The sequence below is a fragment of the Rattus rattus genome, chromosome X, assembly GCF_011064425.1.
Source record: "Rattus rattus isolate New Zealand chromosome X, Rrattus_CSIRO_v1, whole genome shotgun sequence".
In the NCBI taxonomy this organism is placed as follows: Eukaryota; Metazoa; Chordata; class Mammalia; order Rodentia; family Muridae; genus Rattus; species Rattus rattus.
In genome coordinates this window covers 8,314,832-8,340,094 of record NC_046172.1, presented here as the reverse complement: position 1 = coordinate 8,340,094, position 25,263 = coordinate 8,314,832, and the positions used below count along the sequence as shown (strand labels likewise).

General features: G+C 40.9%; 1 protein-coding gene across 1 annotated transcript in view; it reads left to right on the top strand.

The window, feature by feature from the left end:
• Positions 1–4,904: 4,904 nt before the first annotated feature.
• Usp9x (ubiquitin specific peptidase 9 X-linked) overlaps positions 4,905–25,263 on the top strand; it is a 136,719-nt gene continuing 116,360 nt past the window's right edge. The window contains 4 exon segments of the mRNA XM_032889660.1: positions 4,905–5,456; positions 6,619–6,779; positions 7,483–7,567; positions 16,627–16,743. The gene's annotated coding sequence lies outside the window, so the exon portion shown is untranslated.

The following is a 25,263-nucleotide window of genomic DNA, read 5'->3' as shown; positions in this document are numbered from 1 at the left end:
GCTGCCCGCTAAAAGCAATAAAATAGAAAATGGGGACTGACTAAATGGCACAAAGCTGATGACTCGAGTTCAATCCCTGAAGCTCATGTGAAGGTGAAGTAGGGAACTGACTCCACAAGTTTATCTTCCACGCATGCTCCAAGGCATGTGTGTGCACTCCCTGCACATCGTATACACACAATAACAAATAATAGAATATAGACAAATAATACAAAGATCAATAAACCTAAAGCTGGCTCTTTGAGACCATCTATAAACTAGATAAAACTCTAGGTAGACTGATGGAGGAGAAAAGTGAAGAAGATAAATAGAATCGCTATTAGCAATACAGGAAGACACATCATATAGATGATGGTGATTATATATGTGTCTGGTGTGTGCTTTGTTATGTGTATGTAGCGATGCATAAAAAATAAATTATAACTATATTCATAAGAGAAGGCTGGGACACTGTGAAGCTTCTTATCTGAGGAGACAGACATACCTGCACTTGTGCAACAAGCAACCTGGGGATTTTTAAGATTTTTCTGATTCAGGTCACTAGCTCTTAGAGAAGACATTTCTTGCAAAATTCCGGCACATAATATCAAAACTATGCAAAGCTCTAGAGGGTTGCCACCATGAGTCATCACGACACAGTCTGGAAAGAGCTGGCAAAGACCGCCTTGTATTTCTGTATGAAAGGATATGTTTATCTCAGAAACGCTGGACATCTGAACAATTTGAAAGTAAAGGGTACTCACTGCATTAACAGAATACAGAACGGCCATAAAAGATGACTTTCATAAAATTAATTAAAAGAATGTGATACATCCATTCAGGATTGGAAAAATCATTTGAAAGTTCCAAATGAGAGATGGGCTTCAGATGACAGGTGTGGTAGAAAAAAACATCAAAAGCTTTGAACACAAAATCAGAGAAGCTCATGACCATTGGAATGTAGTTCCTAGCCAGCTGATGAGGCAAGAAAGTATCATTAACCATGCTCTATGAGTATGGGGAAGTGAGGATGGCCAGTGTGGAAACTTGTGTATGCTAAAAGGTTGGCAAGGAGTGGGGAAACGTGGACTGGAAAACTTTATATTGCAAAAATATCAATTTCCCATGAATCTGCTCTTTTTGGTCATTTCTTTATTATGTCTGTAAAACGAAGTTAGCCATGTTACTCTTTTGTACTGGTTTAGTCTTGTTTTGAGACTGTCCCTACCTCTTTATACAACCATTGCTGGTCTGAAACTCGCTATATAAATCAGGCTGGCCTCTAATTTGTAGTGATCCTCCTGCCTCTGCCTATTGAATTTTGGGCTACAGGTGTGAGGCACCACACCCAGTTGGAATTTTTTTCTGAAAGTGATTTTAATATTCGATGGTAATAGTGCCACTATTAGGGGTATTACGATACTTTGGTGTCAAACTAATTAAAACAGTGTTTGGAATAATGAATGGTCTTGTGCTAATAGTCTGTCTGGCCACTTTTTTCCCCTTTGGCTTTTCTTTGGGGGGGGGGCGGCTTTTGTTGTTTTTTTGTTTGTTTGGACAGGGTTTCTCTGTGTAGCCCTGGCTGCCCTGGAACTCACTCTGTAGCCCAGGCTGGCCTCCAACTCAGAAATCTGTGTGTCTCTGCCTCCCAAGTTCTGGGATTAAAGGTGTGTGCCACCGATGAATGCTTGGTTATTTTTCTTGTTTATAAAAAACTTTTTTGGACTCATTTTTGGGTGAGGGCACATGCACCATGGAGTGAGTGTGGAAGTCAGAGGAGAACTTGTGGGAGTCTCCTTCCACCATGTGGGTTTGGAGGAGCCAACTCAGGTTTCCTGGCTGGAAAGCAAGTGCCTTTTCTTGCTAAGCCATCTTATTTTCCCTGTTTTCAAAAGTATAAAAGTTACAAATAACTCTAAGGAAAGCCTTTAGGGGTATTCTTCTGGGACACCAAGGATTGGAGGAGCCGGAAATAGAGGGCCCATAGGTCCTAGAAGGTGGTCCTACTACCAGATTTGGGGCTCGTCTCCTGGCAGGAAGGACCAGATAGCCTATCCTCTCCTCAATAGCATGAAGGGGCAGTTGATCGTTTCCAGGGCTCAGTTCACGTTTTCTTCTGAGTGACTCAAAGAGCAAAGATGCCTGCTAAAATGGGTCTTTATATCTAGAAGGCAGAGTTTGCCAAGATTGCCTGACTTGGAACAGGGCAGAGCTCCAAATGTATTGAGTTTGCTTCTAGCTCTTGCCAAAGTTGTATCAGGCTCTTTTCAAAGCCATTTCATTCCATTTTTACCAGCACTGTAGGTCACACAGACACACAGTGGTACTTTGGGCTTTTGTAATCAGAAAACAGAAATGCCATGCTGCCCCAGCAGGGATCCCTTACGGTGCTGAAGTTAGATGAGCCCATGCCTTGGCAAACGCCCTTCTGGTGTGGTGGAGGATTGGAGAAGAGCCTTCCCTTGAGTCCTGGTGCAAACAGCCCTGCTGGCAACCTATTAGCCAATGCCAGCTCTGTGGAAGAGCCCACTAGGTTCTTCTTCCTCTCCACATTTCTGATGCATCCCAAAGCCTAGGATAGACTATGCTCTAGGTGACAAAAGGGTTCCTCTGACCCCTCACCTCCATCACCCTCTCATTTGCTCCTTCACCTGCCTTCCTCATGTGTTTCTTATAGATATTTTGTACTTTCGTGTTGATTTAGCTCTAGTTTTCCTTGTATATAGTTTGTTGTTCTTTTGTTTCAGATAGGGTCTCATGTGGTCCCGGCTGGCCTTAAACTTCTAATGTAGACCACGGTGACCTTGAGCGTCCGATCCTCCTGCCTCTACTTCCTGAGTGTGGGATTACAGAAACTATCACAACGCCCGACGTGTTTTTCTTGTTCTTGTTTTCTCTCTCTGTGTGTCTCTCTCTCTGTGTCTCTCTCTCTGTGTCTCTCTCTCTCTCTCTCTCTCTCTCTCTCTCTCTCTCTGTCTCTCTCTCTGTCTCTCTCTCTCTCTCTCTCTCTCTCTCTCTCTCTCTCTCTATCTCTCTCTCTCTCTCAAGAAATGGACATCTGGCATCTCTCCTAAACTCTTGAGCCTGGGAGTAGATGGGACTACAGGTTCATGTCAATATGTCCTTCTGGGTGTATCTTTGCCTGGTACTTTTAATGTGTAAGCATTCATATATATGTATATATATACATACATATGTATATACATATACACATACATATGTATACACACACACACACACAAGTTAATCTACTGGACTCTCCATTTTTACAGTTTGAATGAAGCGTAGAAATCTTACCTCTTGATAACTCGACACTCCCCCATTTATAATATAATTATGTTAACGATTTCCTCTACATATATTAAGAACTATAAAAGCCAGTGCTGTAACTGTTGCTTTAACTGTTAAGCATGATTTAGAAAGACCACGATGAGAGAAAAAGTCTATTGTATTTATCTCCCCTTTTATTCTTTCATTCTTCCTTTCTGATTGCCAAGACTTGTCATTTATGTTTATCAAGATTATCATGGTTCCTATTTGCTATTCTGGAAAATCAAGCCCAGGGGCTTGTGCGTGCGAGGCAGGTGCTCTACCCTGGAGTTATATCAGTTTCTTTTTGTCAAAAAAACTTTCTTTAGCCATTCTTTAGGATATGTCAGCAGCAAATTCTTTGTTGTTTGTTTGATGTTGTTGTTTTGGTTTTGTCATAAGAAAATATATCTTTATTTCCCTTTCATTCCTGAAGGCTATGTTTGCAAGCTATATAAATCTACATTTGAAGGTATTTTTGTTGTTTTTATTTAGGGTCTCCCTATGTAACCCAGGTTGGTTTCTGACTTGAAAGCCTCCTCCCTCAGACTGCCTCGTGTGGCTCATGAGACCCACCAGGCCTGACTAAACTTCTTCCACTGTTTTTGGCTTTCTCCTATTTTCCCTCTTTAGATAACATGGTTTCCTCTAGGTGCTTAGATTAGTTTGTATTAATTTTCAGAAGCTTGGCTCTAATAAACCAAAGATTTTTGTTGTTGTTTATCCTGCTTAAAATGTTCTCACTACAATGGTGGTGAGTGCGTTTAATCCTGGCACTTGAGGCTGAGGCAGGAGGATCTCCGTAAGTTGGAGGCCAGCCTGGTCTACAGGCAGAGCGAGTTCCAGGATAGCCAGAGCTACACAGAAACTATGCCCCCAAAACCAACACAGACACACACTCTTGTATCTATATGTTTATGTCTTTTTGGCAAATTTCAGAAAATTTCAGGCATTAATTCTTTGACTACTACTTTAGTTTTATCTTCCTCTCTTGACATTCTCATGTTAAAAAAAATAGATTTTTAAAATATTATCTTTCATGTCCCTGAAGGTCTGGTCTTTTCTTCCAGTCTATTTTCTCTCCTTGCTTAAATAGAGTAAATTCTATTTTAACATCCAATTCTGATTTTCTCCTCAGACTTTTAAGTTCTGCTATTGAGTCTATTATTTTTGCCTGTAAGCTATTGTAATTTTCAGTTAAAAAAAACTGCATTTTGAGTTTTGAGACTTTCCTCTCCATTTGTTTCAAAAAAGACATGCTCACAAAAATTCCAATGTGTTTTTTTAAATGACAGCTGTTTTTTAAATTCTTGCCAGATGATTTTAACAATCCTGTCATCTTAGTGAATTGTCATTAACCATTCAAGCTGAGAATTCCCCGATTCTTAGTATAGAGAGTACTTTTCAAAAACTGACATTATATTGGTCAAATACTATGTTTCAGCAAGTCTCCCCTAAGCAGCTCAAACTAACCAACTTCGGGCAGGGAAGGGTTAAGTTCCAGATTCCGAGAGCAGCGTTTGCTGACGTGTGCGCACGCGCGCGCCTGCACCTGCGCCTGCGCTCCTGGACGGCTTGGGACTGCCTGGCGGGGCGGGGCGGAACGGGGCGGGACTGGATGCTGGCTCCACTCTAGGCCGCTGGCCGCCAGTCGCCTTGCGCTCTGTGGCGCCTAGACATTGCCTCCAGTAATCTGGCGGTAGAGGGGAACTCGTCAGCGCTGCGAGGGGGGTGAAAGTTCAGACCCTGGGCTGGGTGACGTCAGCGAGGGGGGCCGGGCGCCTCGGTGCTTCTCGGCGGAGGGGAAAGTCCGGGCTGTTTCAGTTGAGCCAAGGAATGGGAGGCGCCCTAGCCTACCCGCAGGCCACAGCGATGGGAATCCTGCCTTCCCTGCTATCTCCCTGAGGCAAGGGGTGTGTGGGAATGTCTCTTTACTGTTTGGAGGCTCAAGCCTTTCTTGCTTAAGGGTGGGGCCACACAGGCTTTTGAGATTTTTTCCCCTTGTAGTGTTTGGCTGAAATGGAGCAGTCATTGTGCAGTTTTCTGTCTATATAGAAAAAGCAGACTTTTCTTGCAGGGTGGTTTTTTGTTTGTTTGTCTCGTTTTTCGTTTTTCTGTCTGTGCCTGCTCTTTCTTGGGTGCTGGCTTCTCCAAAACCAGTCTGGAAGGTATGGAACCCCACAGTCATGTGTTCATCACGTCCGGTAACCCTCAATAGCTCTGCTTTTCTTCTCCACCTTATTTTATATCTAAAATTAGGCATTTTGGGTGTTCTTAGTGATACTGGGGAAGGTGCATTTTACTCCATTTTCTAGAAGCCCAGGGCCCTAACTGTGTTTTTTCATACGTCATCACCACCATGAAAGGATGTGTACAGGCTTGGTAGGCCTCTTCAACTGAATGGGAATCCATTAGTAGGAAGACATTTTAGAAAATCAGTTTCTTGGTTGGGTTTTGGGGTTTTTGTTTGTTTGTTTGGTTTGGTTTTTTGTTTTTGTTTTTTTGTCTTTAAAAAAATCTTGAAAATATACATCTCTGCCAACAATTTTCTGTTTCCCTGCTTTCAAGATTACGTAAGAGGAAAGAACCATGGTTTCAGGGAAAGAACCATAAAGTCAGTTCTGGGAGTTTTTGTGTTTATACTGAGGTGCAATTAGTTTATAAGGACATGTATATATTTAAAATATATGATTGCATCATACACACACACACACACACACACACACACACACACACACACCACTATAGCATCACCACAACCAAAACTGAACAAATCTATCGCCTCAGAAATTTCCTAATTTCCCTTTCAAATTCCTTCAGTCTTCCCTACCTGACCCCTCACCCCAGGCAACCAGGGCTCAGGCTCTTACTATGTAGCCCAGGCTGACCCCTCTGACTTATCATCTTCAGGCTTTGGCCTCCTGGGTGCTGGGATTAGAGGCTTGCCATATCACACTCATATCTACTTCCCTAGCACAAAATAAATTTGTATTGTTTAGAATTTTGCATAACTGTAGTCAATGATTTTTGGCTGGCTTCTTTCACACACGATAACTCAGTTACAAGTCATCCATATTACTATACCTATTGATAGTTTTTCTCCCTGTTTTCAGATTCTCTTGTCTGGCTGTATGACAATGGGGCTATCCCTTTCATTTGTTAATGATTTGGAATCAGTTGTTCCCAATTTAGGGCTGTGATAAATCAAGTGGTTCTGAACATTTATATGCAACTCTTTCTTTGCTTGTGGCTAAATGCGTAGGAATAAAATGGCTGGATGACAAAATGGCACATGTTTAATCTTCTCCTTTTTTCCCTGTGTGTATGCAGGTTGGAGGAGTGTTTCTCCATCAGTCTCCACCTTACTTATTGAGACACTGAACCTGGAGCTCACTGACTCAACTTGACTGGGTAGCCAGCAAACCCTAGGGACCCTGCTATCCCTCAGCTTCTCCAGGATTGTGATTCCATGCATGTATCACCATGCCCAGGTTTGTTATTTTGCTTTTTTTGATGAGGTCTCACTCTGTAGTCCTGGATGCCCTAGTACTCAATAAGCAGACCAGGCCTCTGTCTCCATGGAGTACCATGATTCAAAACATGTACCACTCATGTCTAGGTTTTTTACTCGGGTCCTGGGGACAAACTTGGGTCCTCATGCTTACATAGCAACTGCTAACTATTTTACCATGTGAGATTATTTCATTTGATACTTCTCCCAACGATGTATGAAAGGTCCCATTTTTCTGTATCCTTGCCACTCCCTGTATGTTTCTTTGCAGTTTTGCCATTCTAATAAGGTAGAGTGCTATCTTGTGCCTTTTACATTTCCTTAATAATTGTAATGGTATCAAGCATCCTTCCAAGTGCTTTTTGGCAACTTAGGTACCTTCTTCAGCAAAGTATCTGTGTTTGTTCCTTATTAGTGTCTCAGCATTCTTTATATATTTTAGACATAAATCCCATACTAAAGGCATGTCTGATCACTTAAAATTACTATACAATCCAGCAATTCTACTTTCAGATATAGATATAAAAGAACTGAAAATGAAGACTCAGAGCAATGTTTTATAGCATCATTACTTACAGCAATCTAAGTGCTTATAAATTCATAAATATCTACAGAAAGTGTGCTGTGACCATACAATGGAATACTGTTTCTGTGTTTTGGTTTTTGTTTTTTCTTTTTTAAAGGACGTTCTGACAAATGCTCTAGCATTAAGCCAAGTGAAATCAGCCAGTGACAAAAATACAAATGTTCTGATCACACTTAACTAAGGTAAGTAGAATCATCAAGTACGTAGAGACAGAAAGCAGAATGCTAGCTACTAGGGGATGTGGAGAGGGCAGAATGGGGAGTTGTTGCTTAATGGCTGTAAAGTTTCAGTTTTGCAAAAGGAAAGGATGGGACTAGGGACATTGCTCACTACCTGAATGCTCCCCTAGCATGTCTGAGACCTAAGTTCAGTCAATGTCCAATAGCTTATCTCTCACACACATACAAAGAAAGAAGGAAAGGAAGCTACCTTTTATTAAAAATTGATTTATTTTTATTTTATGTGTGTGTGCCTGAGTCGTAAGTGCCCCCAGTGAGTGGAGCAGGTGTTAGATGTCCTGGAACTGGAGTTCCATGTGGGGGTGAGCCACCCGATGTGCTGAGAACTGTACTCAGGCCCTCTGCAATAGCAACAAGTCCTCTTAACTGCTAAGCCACTTCTCCAGCCCACTATATGTGTTTTGAACCATGTCATACATCATACGACTTTCGTTTAGACAGACGATAATCTTTTAAAGATATTTACACAAATAAAAGATATTTTGAAAATTCTTACAGGGCTCGGTGTGTGGCGCAGTTGTGAGAAAACACTTGACTCCATAAAGCCATGGATTCCATTGTCAGCAGTGCAAAAAGAAATAAATGAACTTATATTTATCAAATTTGTTAAGCATTTCTGGCTTGTTCATTTGTATATGTTCAGACTGCCATCTGCTATCAATTTTCTTCTATCTGAAAGAAACATGAACATTTCTTGAACTGTCAATTGCCTTCACCACTGAGCCGTCTCTCCAGCCCCTCCCCCCTTTTCCATTCTTTGGAGATCAGACTCTCATAATATCCCAGGCTGACCTTGAAGTTGCTAGCTAGCAATTACAGATGCCTTTGAATTTCTGATATTTACTCTCCTGCTGAGTGCTGATATTATAGCGTGTATCACCAGATTTATGTGGTGCTTCAGATATGGCCAAGGGCCTGTGCATGCTAGGTAAACGCTCTGTCGACTAAGCCGTAGACCTATACCTGACTCCCATTTATTTTTGCGTTTACATTTTGGTAGTTTATATAGCTATATCTTCAAGTCCACATTGTTCTCCAAGAGGATGAATGACACCTATAAACAAAACAAACAAACAAAACAAAACAAAAACCTTATAGCATCAGAGTTAACAGAAGTATTGGACATTTTCTCCTTAAATTAGAAGTCAGGCAATAATGTTCATTCTCTCTACTTCTCTTCAAAGCATGCAGATCAGAAAGGAGGAGGTGAAACTGTTTCTGTTTGCACATGACATGACTATTTCCTTAGAAAACCTTTAGGAATACATTAAAGTCACAGAAGCCAAAGTTCATGTTTCTAAAACTCAGTTTTACTTTGACATGCTACCAAAAACAATTGAAAAATACAATTTAAAAATGACATTCGGGGTTTGGATTTAGCTCAGTGGTAGAGCTTGCCTAGGAAGCGCAAGGCCCTGGGTTCGATCCCCAACTCGAAAAAAAAAAGAAAAAAAAAAATGACATTCCATGTAAAATTCATCAAAAACCATTAAAAGCGATTTAAATAAAGCTAACATGTATAAACAAAACGTCAAAGCAACAAAACATGTTTTTGAGAAAGGAAAGGGAAATGAAGTATACAATGAGATAGGCCAAACCCACAAATCAAAAGCCCTGGAAGTGTTGGCATGTCAGTCTGCCCTAAATCGATCTCCAGATTCAAGGTAATCCATACCCAGATATCGTTTGGGTAAATACTGAAAACCTAGTTCTAAAGTTTATATGGCAATGTAAAGGACCTAGAGTGTGCACAAACTTCATTTGAAAATGAATTATTCTCAGCCAGGGAGACAGCCCAGCGGGTAAAGGCAATTGATGGCTGCCGAATGGGATCCCCGAACCCCACATAGTGGAAGGGAAGAACTGACTCCTAACTACACATTCATGGCATACTTATATATGTACTCATGTTACACACACACACACACACACAATTTTATAAATAAAATTTAAAATTACTCCCCAAACAAGCTGGGTCAAATTAACTATTTTTTTTTTTATTTTAAAAACGTGGTAAGTCAGTACCTGCTTCTCTACACTCTCTACGACTTTGGTAACTCTGGACATCATCAGTATTTTTAATTTTTTTTATCTGTCTGAGGTTTGAAAAAAATGTTTGAATTTGCTGGTGAGGTTGAGAGCCTTTTAATATTTTATTCGTAATATGGCTTTTCTTTTGTAAATTGCTTTTTCATTGTAAAAATTCTGTGCCTTCTTTTCTGAATTGATTTTTTTCCCCAATCTCTTTGTTACATTCTTCAGACTCAGTCTTTTGTCAGTTCTGTTGGAGATGCAAAACACTAGGCCAGAGAGTTGTTGTTTCCTCTCTGAAACAGAGTCTCACTGGGTAATCCTAGCTGGCTTGAATGCTCCTGCCTCCACTTCCTGGGGGCAGGTGCTGCCGCTCCCGGTTTAAGGTTTTGTTTTGTAAAGCATTTTGTGGTTAACATAATTTTTAAAAATTTAGATGTGAAATGTGTTATAAGCCTTTCTGTATGGCTTCTACTTTTAAAGTCTTATTTAAGAAATTATACCTTAACTGGCAGGCAGAGTGAAGCAGACTTGATCTTAGCACCCTGAGAGGCAAAGGCAGGACTCGGGTTCAAGGTCACTTGCAGTTACATAGGGCATTCTGTGATGGTTTTGGGCTGAATTTGACCCTTAGTCTCAAGAAAACAGAAACCCAAACCAGAAACTAAATCCTATATACATGGTCAAAAAGAAATTCTTCAATTATCTACTAAAATGTTTCCCAGATGTATTTTCTGTGCTTATGGAGAAATCTGTATAAAACAAAAACAGGATGACATCATGCATACTGCGTTATAACCTGTTGTTATGTAGCAATATATTTTGAACATCCTTTCATTTGAATAAATGTATCGCTAGTGTTGTGGGTGGGGTTTCCCGGGAAACAGACTCTGGAGACAAGAGATTTGAGTTCAGGAAGCTTATCCGGGAGTGCTTTCGAGACCAAAGAGCAAGCAAGCACTAGTGGGGGAAGGGAGGAAACAGGATTAGACTGGAGGACGTGAGGCAGTGCTACAGTCTTCCAAATGGCTGGAGCTTGGGTTTAGAATTCCCCTCATCCCTGTCCCCATTGGAAGAAAGAAAGCTGGGGCATTTGTTTGATGCCGGCTGTCTATCCCTGGGGAAGATCTGGGCGGGGGGGGGGGTGTCACTGGGCAGGGCAACGGCCTTATTGTGAGTATCATTCCCAGAGCCAGCCAGCAAGTGGGCAGATTAAGGCTGGTGCAGGCTGGTAACCCTCCTGATAGCTAGGAGCCTTAAAGGAGGGGAATCTGAAAAGCTCACCACCTTTAAAGACACTGCTCGCTCCAAGCTGCAGAAGACACCACCCACCACTTGCTCTTCAGCTTTGCAATAGGAATCAGAAAGGAATCAGTCCCTTTCATGAGGAAAGCAAACAAACAAACAAACAAACAAACAAAAAAACACTTTGGAGAGGTGCCCAGTAGGCTCTCACATTCAATGACCTTAACTAAAACATTAGGTGCAGGGGGAACAGGGAAAGTGGGGTCACGGTTGCCCTGATATTGTGCCTTGAGTAGAAAACATTGCTACTCAGAACAAGACTTTGGCATACCGAAAGCACTTAGAGGATTTCTGACAGTATCTGCCACAAAATGGAGTTCTATACAAACATTTTGAATAATTACATCTGCTTTAATGACACAGATTTCATATTGACTGGCATTTGGGTGTCTATAAAATTATGTTGTGTGTGCTCGCTTCGGCAGCACATATACTAAAATTATGTTGTGATCCACTGTATTGATATTAACAGCCTAGTAATTTCTCCCTGCCCATATCTTCCACTGTTTTCTTGGCGAACACTATGACATAAAGCACCTTGGAGGGGTTTGTTTTAGATTGTCCATAACTGAGGGAAGCCAGGCAGGGACCTGGAGGTGTAGGAGGCCATGGAGGAGCACTGCTTACTGCCATGCACCCCAGGGCTTACTCAGCCTGTGTTTTCATACCACCTAGGGCCACCTGTCCATGGGTGGCCACACTGGTGGGCTGGGCCATCCCACATCTATCATTGATCAAGAAAATGCCTCCACAGCCACGCCTACCAGGCCAGTCTGATCTCCATCAATTGAGGTTTCCTCTTCCCAGGTGACAAAATGTAACCAGAGCAAGAATGAGTCACTAAGTATGTCACTTGGAAGTACACCTTTAAAAGAAGTTTCATGAAGAATACCGATGCGCATCATGGGAAACCTCTATGTGTGCTTTCCTTGAGCAATAAATGAAGAGGCCATGGGGTGGAGTGGGGGTTGGTAAGGAGGGGTGTATGGGGAGGGGAACACCCTTATAGAAGGGAGAGGGGGAGGGGTTAGGGGCTTATGGACAGGAAATTGGGAAAGGGAATAACATTTGAAATGTAAATAAATACCCTAGTTCTGGGAGAGCGATACATTTTTTTTTTAAAAGAGCGGGAAAAAAAGAAAATTAAAAAATAAATAAACCAATTTTTCCCCCTGCATCCTTTAAGACACTGGATTTTAACATTTTCATTGGTTGTATATTCTTCGTTTTTCTTTATAAGTACCCTGCCTTCACTGTTGTTTGTTTGTTTTGTTTGCATTATAGTCCAAAAATGTGTTTTGCATTCTGTTAACTCTGAAAAACTTGGAGACACCATGTGTGATGTGTTCTTCGTACTACAGGGATTAATTTTAGCAGATCTGCCTAGTTTTGCTTGTGAAGACATGAAACACACTAATTAACAGTGCTTCTTTTTAAGCATCAATCCAAGGAATTTCAGGGCATGTTGACCCAGTTTGTTATATTTGTTTATGGATAACAATGAGATTGGTGATTGCTCAGCGATCCATCTTACTACTACAAACCTTTGTCGGCACAGGGCTCTGGTATTCAGAAAACTAGCTAGGTGTCTAAATACTAGGGACTAAATATATATTCTCAGGATTGATGGTAGCAGTGGCAATCTGTGCTTAAGTACTTTACAACAAGAACAGTTATTTTCTGACCTATAAATCACTCTCTGGATAGCTAGCTAATGTATGCCAGAAATATTTTGGAAACGTCACTCTGGAAAGTAAAAGGAGGGAATGGGGACACATGGACTTAGAAACAACTGACCATGGCCATCTTGATGAGGAACATGACAGTGCTATTTTAGAAATAATTTACTGAACGGAAAGCTTATGAATAATAGAGCTCTACCAGTTGAAATTTTCTTAATGAAAAGGTATTAACAACCATTGTTACAGTCAGAATAAAACCATGATGCTATAAATCTAACAAAACACTTCAAGTATTTTCTGATCTCTAAGCATATATCATAATAATTTGTATTGGATTTTATATTACTTGCACTATCATTAGAGCCTTGCATATAAATACTAAATATTAATGGCTCAGAAAAATATTCTTGGAGTCCACATGCACTTTAGATTAAATATGGAAGAATAAATTAAATGGTATTTGATATGTGTGTGTGAATTTCAAAAGTAATGCATTATCATTGACATGTATAGTGATAGGGTAAACTAAGTATTAAGATATGGTATAAAAGGGGGTTGGGGATTTAGCTCAGTGGTAGACCACTTGCCAAGCAAGCAAAAGGCCCTGGGTTTGGGCCCCAGCACCGAAAAAAAAAAAAAAAAAGAAAGATATTGTGTAAAAATGTACGACTCCTTCACATTAACTCAATCCAGATGAGAATGCAGACAAGAGCTGATAGGGTAAACTAAGTACTAAGATATGGTACAAAAATGTACAACAACACAGATATACTTAGCTCTCTGTAAAAATAGTAAAGATTAACTCAATGCAGATGAGAATGTAGACAAGAGCCTAAACATGGTAGCATGTCTTTAATTTCAGCACTTGGGAGGCTAAGGCAGGTGGGTTTTTTAAGTTCGAGGCCAGCCTAGTCTACAGAGGGAGTTCTGGGACAACCAAGACTAAAAAGTAAAAGCCTGTCTCAAAAAAAAAAAAAAACCCACAAAAATAAAAACAACAACAAAAAGCACAGAACAAAACGAACACTGTTTTATATAGGAATGTCATAGGGGTATATGTAATGTTTAATGTGGATCGATTTGACAATGTATAGAACAGGCAAAAAGTATTGGCCTTGGACTTAATGAATCTGTACCTTTAAGTCAAGTTGTTTAAGATAATTTCACATCCAGAAAATTCATACAACAAGCATATTTACTATAGCCTTATTTATAATGACAAAATTTAAGCAATTCAGGTACCCTAAATGTAAAGAATAATTGCAAAAGTGAAGGCATTGAAACACTAAACTTTAGTGACTAAAGGACAGTAGTTACATAGCAGAGTTGAATGAAGCACCGTAATGGACTGAGGACATCTGTATGCCGCTGTTAAGAGTATGGTGCTGAGCCAGGCAGTGGTGACACACACCTTTGATCCCAGCCCTTGGCAGGCTGAGGTATGCAGATCTCTGAGTTGGAGGTCAGCCTGGTCTACAGTTCCAGGACAACCAGGACTACACAGAGAAACTCTGTCTTGAATGACCCCCCCTCAGTACTGGTGCTGAGAAAAAGCAAGGTGCAGGAATGCTTTATAGCAAATCAATCTTGGAGAGCTGTAAGTCTCTATTTTCTGATATATTTCAAAACAAAAGACTGGAAAGATGAAGCAGGAATTGGTAAAAGTGGTTTCCTAAGGGTGGAGGGAGGGAGTTCAGAATGTACGAAGGTGGGATCTAGCTGCTTTGAATGTATTTTGCTTCATACTTTTTGTTGTTTTGGTTTTTAGTTTTATGTAAAAGATAACCTTCAATGATAACCATCTGTCAGTATTCAGACCCTTGTGATGTCCTACCGACAGGGTGCCCTGGTTGGGCTGTGTGATCCTTTCCACAACTAGGTTTTTACACTTGATCTTAGCCAAAAGGTGGAGAAGCCATCACAACTAGGTTTTAGACACAATGTAGCTTCCTTGTTGCCCTTTCTCTTTCCGGGATCATTTGTTCTCTGGAAATTCTTTGCTCTGTAAAGTAGTAACACATGAGGAGAATCTGAGGCTCAATGAGAGCCTTATGAGAGGCCATCTTGGAAGCCACACCTCCAGCTCTGAACCTGCCTTAAGATGCTTGCAGCTTGGTAAGAGAGCCTGCCTTGAGCATCTCTAAACCAGGACTGCTAAGCTAAGCTGCCCCAGCTTTCTGACCTTGGAAAACTCTGAGAGAATATATGTTTGTTGTTTTACCCCGCTAGTTTGTTATATAAGCTTGAGAACTGTAAAATTGGTTTTTAATAATTTAAAAAATTGAATATAAGCAAAAAAGAAAAAAAAGATAGTTTTTAAAAATTTAAAGATAAACTGGGGAGGGGGAGCCCAACTATAAAGCTAGTGGCAAAAGTGACTTATAGACAGAGTGTTTTTATTATGTATCCCCCTGTGTCTGGATTTCAAGGACAAAAATAACTAGATAAATCTTTTTTTTTTTTTTTGGTTCTTTTTTTCAGAGCTGGGAACCGAACCCAGGGCCTTGCGCTTCCTAGGCAAGCGCTCTACCACTGAGCTAAATCCCCAACCCTAGATAAATCTTAAATGGCATTCCATGATCAAATTGTCACTAATAGTATTGATATTATCCCAGAACTATATTTGTGTCGTGGAGTAAACCAGATAATTTAGTATGTTAACATCATTAAGAACTAAGATTTTACACATGAAAAGAGAGATATAACTCAAGGAAATTAACTGGAAACCTTTTTACTTCTTAGACTGGAAATAGGAGTTTGTCATAATTTCCTTTTCTAAAAGGCACAACTTTCTTAGTTCTGTTCAATGAAGAGCCAAGAAAGAAATTATACCAAAATGTCAGTCAAGACTGCATGCAGATCGTGATGTTTAAATATCATTTAAACAGAAAACCGTTCAGAGCTCCTTAAAGAAATGGCTCCTTCAAGTTCGGAGGCTGAGTAGAGAAATACAAGATGAACCTGGAAGACCCTCTTACTAGAAATTAAGGATGAAAAGAAAACTACACTTTCTAAGGAGCTCTTACTGGCCCAAGATAGAACAAATGACCCAGGATAGAAGAATCTGAACTTCAGAAAGCATAGTGGTAGTTAGTGTGGTTCAGTGGAAGAGAGCTTGCTGAGTGTGCACAAGGCCTGGGGTCTATCTAACTCCAGCACCACACTCCTCCAAAAAAAAATAACCAAACCAAAACCAAACCTTGTAACGTTGAAACAATCTACATATTAATACTTAAAAAAAAAAGCCCACTGTTTTCAAAGTGCTACTAAATAAATAAAGTTGCTAGGATGCCAAGCTAGTAATTACAAAGTTGGCAGATGAATAGGAAGCCTGCATCTTGCCTTTATTTTATAAACTCTTGGTGCATCCAGAATGGTAGTTTTCTGTTAAATGCATTCAGACTCAGAAAGAGCATCAGGATTGGGACATAAGCATTTAGTGAAGGGATAGCGGGAGATATGTAAATGCTTTTGTCATCAGTGTGGACAGCCCAGACCTGTACAATTCATAAATATCCATCCAGTCATTTGTTTGCTATTTATGTGTTTTATTGAAACCTGGCCTTTTATTGTTACCATACAAAATAACGGGCTTCATTTGGACACTTTCTTATGTATATAACATTGTACTGATTTTCACTAGCCCACGACTCTCTCCTGTCCCTCTTTTCCCGACATGTTGGTCCCCTTCTTCCCTGAAAATAGCCTCCTGTCTAATTTAAATAAAGGACACCTTAATCATTTCACCTCATTTCTAAAAGTTACAGGCCTGTGCCATCATGTACAGTTTTGGGGGACGAGGGATGGAACCCAGGACCTCCGTCCGGCACCTATGATCTAGATTTTGACTGGAAACTCTGTAAGCCACATAACTTCTTTGCTGGTGGCTTCCTGCTTGACTTGGGCTATGAGGGGCATAGAAGAACTGACAGGCTCAAGGAGGGTGAAGGAACTTAAATGCTTTCTCTTCTTCTTTCCTGTCAGCTTCCTGTGTCTCTCAACTTCCCCGAGAGACACTTCTCCTTGGTACCAGCTGTGCCTTCCCTGGGTGTCCAGCTGAGTTGTTTGCAGTTAACGAGCTTCAGAAAATGTCAGCATGAGGTGAGCAGCATCCTTTCATGGAGCCTGGGCCCAGCTCCACGGAGCTCCTCCTCCCAGTTTCTAGCTTCTACTAGTTCCATCATTTTTGCAAATCCCGTACCTGAGACAGTCACTGCTTCTTATAGTTACTGCCTCCAAAATATTATAGAGTTCCTTTCATCCCCTTGGCTAGTTACTTAAAATTATTAATATGGCCTCCTATTCTTGACTAGCTCTTCACTGACAGAATCTCTTAGTCACTAGTGAACTGCCTTAGCCCCCTAGAGTTCCTGCTAGCAGTTGCAGGTTGGACCAGTGCATGTTAAACTGGGAAGGAAGAGGGGCAGTCTCTGCAGCACAGCCAAATGGCCTTTATAAAACAATTGGTTTCTTGTTGCACAAGTCTTCATTGTCTTTGAAAGACAGTTTATTATTACAACAAGACTACAGCCCTCTCCATCCACCCTCCCAATCCCAATTGCCTTCTCTTTATCCCTCTCATGAAGCAACTACTGTATTGGTTAGCATTTATGTGCACCTTTAAACATATAAGCACTTGTTATTTTGAAATATATGCCATTTCTATAGGTTTTTAAATTTCAGTTCACGGTATAGTGATCATTTTCTAAGTTTCCCTTTTCATTAAGTAATTTATCTTAGAAGTTTCACACAGATTGTTTCTTTTTAACTAATGCATAATAGTCCTCAGCATGTATACGCCATGGCTTGTTTCACAGGTTGCCCTGTTTTAACTGTCACAAAACTTCTATAATTAGTCCCAGTGTTCTTGTTTCTCTAGGCTAGATTCAGAATAGTAGAAATATTGAGTCAGAAAGAATATGTATTTTAAAAATTGCAGTAGATGTTAACAAATATGTTCTCTTAAAATACAGTTCCAGAAGCTGAGTAGTAGTGGCACGTGCCTTTGATCCTAGCAGAGACAGGTGGATCTCTGTGAGTTTAAGGCCATCCTGGTCTACAGAGTAAGTTCCAGAACAGCGAAAGCTGTCACAGAGAGAAATCCTGTCTTGAAAAACAAACAAAACAAAACAAAACAATACAGTTCCAGTTTTTAAGTATACAGAGATACTGCCAAGTTCCTTTTTTCTTGCTGTATACTTAAAATGAGAAAGGTTTTAGGCTGGCTTGCTACTCTTTTGCTGACTTGGCTGGTCCTACATAGCAAGGATCAAATGGGTAGGAATGCTATTACTTAAAGAGCTGTGGAAATGGGATCAACATGGCATCAGTGCTCTGCATCTGAGTTCTACAGGATGATGTCTGACCCAAGGAGCCAAAGGACAAAGCAAACCACCTGACGGTAGGTAGGTTCTTCAGCCATGCAGAAGGTAGATCTCAGTGCAGAACAGGGGTATCCTCATATACCACAGAGGCCTGCAGATGTCCTTGAGCTAGGAGTCAGGGAGGATGGAAAGGACTGTCCTCCCTCAAACAGAAGATGGCTGAGAAATGGCCTTGTGGCGGTCTCCCACAAGATAGGGACAAGGAACTCCCTTGCAGTAGCCCCTGTCCTTATCTCTGCCTGTTCCAGGAGCAGTCACAGGGCACTCTGACAAGTCTTTCAGACTGCAGTTAAGCCTTGCTCATGTGGTCTAGATGAAGATGTGCAGTCATCGACATGTCATACATTCCCTTACATTTTGGATGCACGAAGCTTTTCTCAGTCTGTCTTCTAGTATTTTGGACAAAGGGACAATCCAGTTTTTAAACCCAATTCCCAAATTTCCCAATTCTGACTTCTCCTATCTGGTCTTCAGCCAGTTCTTGCCTGCGTTTGCTGCCCTCCACCCCACGCCCACTGCCTTCTTCCCTCCTTTGCTAAATGCAGCAAATAACCACCTCCCATTGCCTTCTGTCCCCTTTCCATGAAGTTATTGGCACAGGAGGCATTTTGTATGGCTCCCGATTTATCACAGGTGACATTTTAATCAAGAATTTTGCTGTTTGTAATGTGGCTCTCCATCTTTCTGAACTCCAATACCAGTTTCCTTACTGCCCACTGCTCAGAACCCTCCTGATTGCAATCACTCATCTTATGGTACTGGACAGGTGAACAGGTCAAAGGGCACTTCTCTAAGCAGTCAGAAACCCTGGCTCACATGGACTCTGTTGCTTTCAACACATAGCAACCAAATCATTGAGGTGACAATGCACAGTCATTGCTATTGCAACAAACTGGAAGGAGAGAAACGCAGTTAAGACTATTGGAGTTTTATAGCCAAAAATGTCTTCATATATTCTACCAATTGTCACCTCATCTATGGGCTGGGAATGGAGTTTGGTTGGTAGAGTGCTTACCCAGCATATGTAAAGCTTTGGGATTCATCCAGCAGTGCTAATATGGAGTATGGGTAGTGCATTCCTGTCATCTCAGTGCTTTGAAGGTAAAAGGTAGGAGGATCAGACATTCAAAGTTATCTTCAGGTATATATTGAATCCCAGGCCAGCTAGCCTGGGCTACATGAGAACCTGTCTGAGCACATGCACACCAACACCACCACCAAAGAGCCATAAAATCTCATCATATGGCTGTATCTGCCTGGAAAGGAAGCTGGAACATGTGTGCCCGGGAAGAGGGAAGCATGGCTGAGGTGAGCAGCTACGTCTCTGCTACAGGTACTCTGGTGTATGAGGATGGCAAGAAATGCCCAAACTATGAGGTTTTGCGGAAGGTAGAAGTACCAGAATCTGTTGACTCCAAGGTATCTGACCCGAATAATAGGAAAGAACAAAGTAACCATACAAGATGGTGGATGACAAAACTCATGCAGTTTTGAGATAACTGTAAGATATGCACATGGAGACATCAAATAGGCAGTTAAATAAGCAAGTTGACCTCTCAAAGGTACTCTCAAAACATGCTATGTAAGGGACCTTTGGGACAGTGACAGTTGTTAAAGCCACTTTGACTCTAAATATGAACTTACTTCATAATCACTGAATTCTATTCATCTGAAAAGTACATTTTCTCGTGCCTTTGAAACTGGAATATATTTTCCAACACCAGTAGAATCTTCCATCATTGTGATTGGCAGCATCTTCTTTCCTTGTCAGCGGCATTTAATCTAGTGATGTATCTTGTAATAGATGGTACCCCAGGTTCAATGAAATGTAATAATAGCAGTAAAAGGCTGATAATATGGAATACTGACTACTGTAGTCAGGTACCCTCCTAGTCCACTCTATGACTATGTTTATATGTAGTTATAATATAGAACGGTGAAAAGAGGAGATAGCTCAATAGCTAAAGACTTGAGTTCATCTCCCAACCCACGTGAGAAAAAGCCAGATATGGTGGTATATGCTTATAATGGTGGCAATGGGGAGGTGGACAAAGATGAATTTCTGGGGCTCACTGGCCAGCCAGTGTAGCTTTTCTTGTCAAGTTCCAGGTCAGGAGAGACCCTGTCTCCAGTGGGGAGGCTGGGTGATACGTGATTAAGAACACTAGCTGCTCTTTCAGATGACCCAAGTTAATTCCCAACACCCATGCCAGGCAGTTCACAACCACCTGTAACTCCAACTCCAAGGGATCTGAAACACCCTTTTGGCTTCCAAAAGGACTCCCACACATGTTGCATACACATACACAAACACATAGATAAAAATCAAAATTTAAAAAATAGAAGAAGAGGACAAGGAGGAAGAGGAGGAGGAGGAGGAGGAGGAGGAGGAGGAAATGGACACTTCCCGAGGAGCCATGCTGAAGGTTGTCCACTGGTTTCCACATGAAAACACATGCTTGTTTGCGCACGTGCATGGGCAGACGCGTGCACACACATACACATACACACACACGCCCATATATGTGTAACCCCTACAGAAAGGCTAAAAACACTATATAGAGCTAAATTTTGACTCTCAGATGAAAAAAATCACAAAAATCTGACTAAATGCTTAACCTATATTATCTAAAATATAATGACAGTAGTACCTAATTTAAAGTTGATTCCAAGGACTACAAGAGCTAATATAGTCAATAAGAGGAGCAGTTAGTACATAATAAACAGTAAATGATAGCCATTGGTGTTAAAGTGTGAAAACTGACGTATGCGTACAAACAGTAAGTGGTTGTGGGTCTCTCTATACCTTACTGAATGTGTTTTGTACATCAGAACAAAAGAGTGATCGTCTTTTTTGTTTTGTTTTCGACAGACCCTCTTGGAACATCTGATCCTCTTGCCTCCTCAGTGCTGGGGTTAGATGTAGGCCTCTGCCTGGTGTAGTTTTATGGGGATTCTTGGGACGGAATGTGGGGCTTTGTGTGTGCTACTGAGCTATAGGTACAACCCAAACTCTGCCTTCTAAATAAGCGTAAGTGAATTAGGGCCACCATTATTCATTGGAACATTTTTGTTGGAAATAAACACTTCTGCTTTCCTTTGATAGTGTTAGGAAGACAAAAATGCCATTTTTAACTTTTATTGGTTTTTTTTTGTTTGTTTGTTTGTTTGTTTGTTTTTTTGAGACAGTGGTTTACTTTGTAGCTCTGGCTGGCTTTGAACTCAGAGATCCACTTGTCTTTGCTTCCCAAGTGCTGGGATTAAAGGCAAGACCATCTTTTAATCTTTCAGTGCCTTTAATATTTAAAATGGGCTTCTTAGACAACAAATAGTAAGCCTTTTCTTTTGATCACCTCTGACTAGCTTGCTCCGGCTCTTTCTCCCGTTCCCGTTCCAGTTCCCACCCCATTACCTAGCTTGCTTGATCTCTTTTTTTTGTGCTGGAGATGCCGCACAGGGTACCATACATTGTAAGCCTTGGTTCTATCACTAAGCTACAGGCCTAGTTCTGCTGTCTTTTAATTGGTGTATTTGGACTACTGATGCTTCTAGTACTATCAATATAGCTGTATTTCTGTCTCCCATGTTTGTTATTCCTTTCTGTTCTTTGACCTTGTTCTTTGATCTCTTTCATTCTTTTCCTACCCTTTCTGGTGTTAATTGAGCATTTTATAAGGTTCCATTCCCCCAGCTGAGGACCAAACCCAGGGCCTTGCGCTTGCTAGGCAAGTGCTCTACCACTGAGCTAAATCCCCAACCCCTTTTCTCTTCTTTCTTAGCATGTCAATTATACTTAAAAAGAATAAATGCCTAAAGAAGAGCTCATGAGCTCCAGTTCAGTTGAGAAGTTATTGGCGGGTGGTTGGGGATTTAGAAAAAAAGAGAGAGAAGCTATTGGCGTATTGCTGGCTTCCTGGGGAGGGAGAAAAAGGTTTTTTTTTTTTTTTTAAAGGGTGTGATTCCTGGTAGTCAGCTATGGTCCAGTGGATGGGCTACACCTAGGTTATATAGTTAGCTGAAATTGGACTTGATGGGTTATTTTAAGAAAATAAAAAGAGGTCAGAAAGTTGGGACGGGATGTCAAGGTAGAGTTGTATATCTTTGAGGAGTTGGCTGGAGGAGTGGAGATGATTATGATCAAAATACATTATATGAAATTCTCAATGTTATGAAATCTTCAAAGAATAAATAATAATACCATTTAAAAAAATCTCCCAACCATGTGTTGTGTAACAGTTTCTTCCAAAATTGAAACATTTCATCCTACAGGGAAACTCTTTAATTTAAACAAGATATTAAATAACTCAAAATAGCTTCAGGAAGTTCCTGAAGCTGACCAGATTCATGAGGCCCCTCCCTGTCAAAGTAGAAGCTCAGCATCCCCCTCAGACTAGGAAGCTGGCCTGCAAATAAGACTCTTGGAGTAAAAAACAAACAAACAAACAAACTGCAAATAAGACCCTAAGACCAGATCAGCCAAGGTGCCTGGAAGAGGTTCAGACCAACTGAGGCACCTGGAAAGGACACTTTCTAACTTGTTGAGCTGCCTGCAGGCTGTGCAGTGTGCACCAGGATCCCTGCTTTGTGAGCTGTCACCATGCTGGGTGGGCTTTGATGGTGCAGCTGCCTTTGAGTCATTTCTAGTCCTATAAGTAACCCCTTACCCATATTCCTGTAAGTAACTGTAATAAAACTCATCAGTCCACCAAATTGGACCTAGGTTGTATCCATACTTTGCTGTGTCCTGGGTTCCCTACCTACGTAAGTAAATAGGCATGTATATTCTGTCTCCCCAGGAAAATTTTTGTTACACAAAATCAGGGACAATGACATATTTCTGTCCCAACTACTTGGGTGACTCATATAGAAAGAACCAGCCCTTGGGCCCAGTGAGTTTGGGGCCAGCCTGGGCCAAATTAGGAGACTCTGTCTTAGAAACAAACTCCAACGAACTTGCTCTTAGAGTTTGTAATATATATTTACAGCTAATCTGAGTCCACTTCCAAATAACTATATTATTTCAGGTATTAAAGAAACTTCTAATAGAATATTCCAAAGTCTTCTCTCCCATTGCACATGACATGCCTGTCATTCTTTTTAGTTATCTATCCATCAGCTATAGCCACCAAATATTCTTTCACTATTAGGATTTGAGCAAACTATTCTTAGGTCAGTTAAGGAGAAATGCCAATGACTTTATCCTACCTTTATTTATTTCTTTTCTAACTGTCTCTCACTAGAGAGCTGAGTTTCTGACCTATGTAATTGAAAAGCTTATTTGAACATTTCTTTTTAGATAATTCTACCAGCCAAAGAACTTTGAGAAAAATCTTATTTCTCCTTCACATTTAAAGATTAACTTGGCTAGATACAGAATTCTAGTTTGTGTGCCCACCCCAGCACTTTAAAGATTTCTTTCTACTCTCATGTGCAAGGGTTCCAAAGAGAAACCTAATGTCACGTCCTCTTGTTTCTTCCAACAATTTCTACAATGAATATGATATTTGATATTATATGATTACACATGATGTCCAGATACCAATTTTGGGGGGGCATTTATTCTGCTTACTGTTTTCTGCTCTTGGACCTGTAGTTGGTGTTTATCATTATTAATTTGGAGAAATTCAGTCTGGTCGTGGTGGTACACAGCTTTAATCCCAGCACTCAGGAGGCAGAGACTAGCCCGGTCTATAGAGTGAGTTCTAGGACAGCCAGATCTACATAATAGAGAGACTCTGTCTCCAAAAAAGGGGTGGGTGGGGGAGAGTTCAAGGCTACACTGACTCAAAACAAAACAAAAAAAGCTGGGGACTTCAGGCTAGAGAGGTGGCTCAGGAGTTAGGAGCATTGGCTGCTCTTGCTGTGGCCCCAGTATGTGGCCCTAAGTACATGGTAGCTCACGACTCCAGTTCTCCTCACAACTGCTGTTTGCACAACTCTAGCCTCTATAACTCCTGTTTCAGGACATCTGATTCCTTCTTCTAGCCTCTTTTGGCACCAGGCACACATGTGGTGTGTATCCATTCCTCATATGTCAAGGCAAACATGTATTCACATAAAATAAAAGTAAATAATTATAAATATTGTTAAATTCTCAGCCAGTGTAATATTAAATATTTCTTCTGTTCCTTTCTTTTTGGTTCCTTTTTTAAGATTTATTTCTATTTTGTGTGCGTAGGTGTTTTACATACATGTATATCTGTGTGAGGGTGTAGGATCCCCTGGAACTGGTGTTACACACAGCTGTGAGCTGCCATGTGGGTACCGGGAATTGAATCTAGGTCCTGTGGAAGAGCAGCCAGTGCTCTTAAAGGCTGAGCCATCTCTCCAAACCACAGGACCCTCTGTCCTTCCCTTCCTCCCTCCCTCTTTCCCTTTTGCTCTCCCTCCTTCCTTCCCTTCTTCCCTCCCTCCCTTTCTTTCTTTTTTGCATTAACATTTTAGAGGTTTCTCTTGGCACGAGTTCACCTTCTCTGTCTTTTCCCTTGAATTCACATACCAGGCTAGAATTGAGCCTCTCAAAAGGTGCATGCGCCTGATTTCTGTCATGGTTATTTAGAATTTGTGGGTGTGTGTGTGTGTGTGTGTGTGTGTGTGTGTGTGTGTGTGTGTGTGTGTGTATGTATTGAATCTAGGGCTTTTTTCACACTATGTCTATAGTTTCTGACTGTCCTACATCTGTCGCCCCCATTTTGATATCTAGCATTTTTTATTTGTTCTATCTGTTTTATTTGGAATGCATTCCAGTTTTTATTTTATTTTATTTTATTTTATTTTATTTTGGAGTTGGGAACCGAACCCAGGGCCTTGCGCTTGCTAGGCAAGCGCTCTACCACTGAGCTAAATCCCCAACCCCCAGTTTTTTTTTTTTTATTAAATCCCTTAGTATATTGTAGTGGTTTTAAATCCCTGCTGATATGATCAGTATCTCTCCAATAACTGAATGAGCTTCTGAGACTTAGCTCTTAAAACTGTATTTAAAATTTTTCTCAGTGTGCTTTTAATGTTCTTGTTGACAGGCAGGCATATCGAAGGTAAACATTGCTAGCAGGATTGAATCTTCACTGATGTGGCTCCAGTATTGGAGAAGGGAAAGATACTACAGTCTTCTGCCTTAATTGTTGGTCTTTTAGTGAACTTATGCAGCTGGATGGCTGGATTGGGAAGTTGGCTTATGTTCCTTACCCCTACCCCCATCTACATTGGCAGGCATTCCTTTCCCCTGTGTGGAAGGCTA